Raw genomic sequence first — 623 nt, 5'->3', positions numbered from 1 at the left:
AGTCTCCTCAGTTCCTCTGTCCACTTTTTTAATTGGGATATTAGGGGTTTTTTTTTTTGCTATTGAGTTGCATGAGTTCTGTATATAGTTTGTATATAACCCCTTCTCAGATATATAATTTGCAAACATTTTCTTCCATTTTGTAGATTGCTTTTTTGTTTCTTTGCTGTGCAGAAGATGTTTAGAGTGATATAGTGCCATTTAGTTTTGTTCGTTTTTGTTTGTTTGTTTTTCTGTTTTGCTTATGTTTTTGCTGTTATATACAGAAAATTGCTGCTGACATCAATGTCAAGGACTTTCCCCCCTATGTTTTCTTCTAAGAGTTTTAGGATTGTTTTTCTAATTCTGTGAAAAGTACCGTTGGAATTTTGATAGGGATTACATTGCATTTGTAGATTGTTTTGGGTAATATGGACATAATTTATTAAATCACACTACGATTTATTGAATCATTTTCCTATTGAACTTCTCCAATTTCTATTTCAAAACGCTGCACTAAATCCTTGGAAAGATATATTCATTGACTTCTGTTGTTTGTAATGATAATATGTAATATCCAATCATTGCAAACCATTAGAATATGGAAAAGACTATTTATAATTCAACCTCCCAGACTCTATCAC

The sequence above is a fragment of the Crocuta crocuta genome, unplaced genomic scaffold (assembly GCF_008692635.1).
Source record: "Crocuta crocuta isolate KB4526 unplaced genomic scaffold, BGI_CrCroc_1.0 scaffold610, whole genome shotgun sequence".
NCBI lineage: Eukaryota > Metazoa > Chordata > Mammalia > Carnivora > Hyaenidae > Crocuta > Crocuta crocuta.
The sequence above is the reverse complement of the archived record's forward strand: the minus strand, read 5'-3'. Positions refer to the sequence as shown.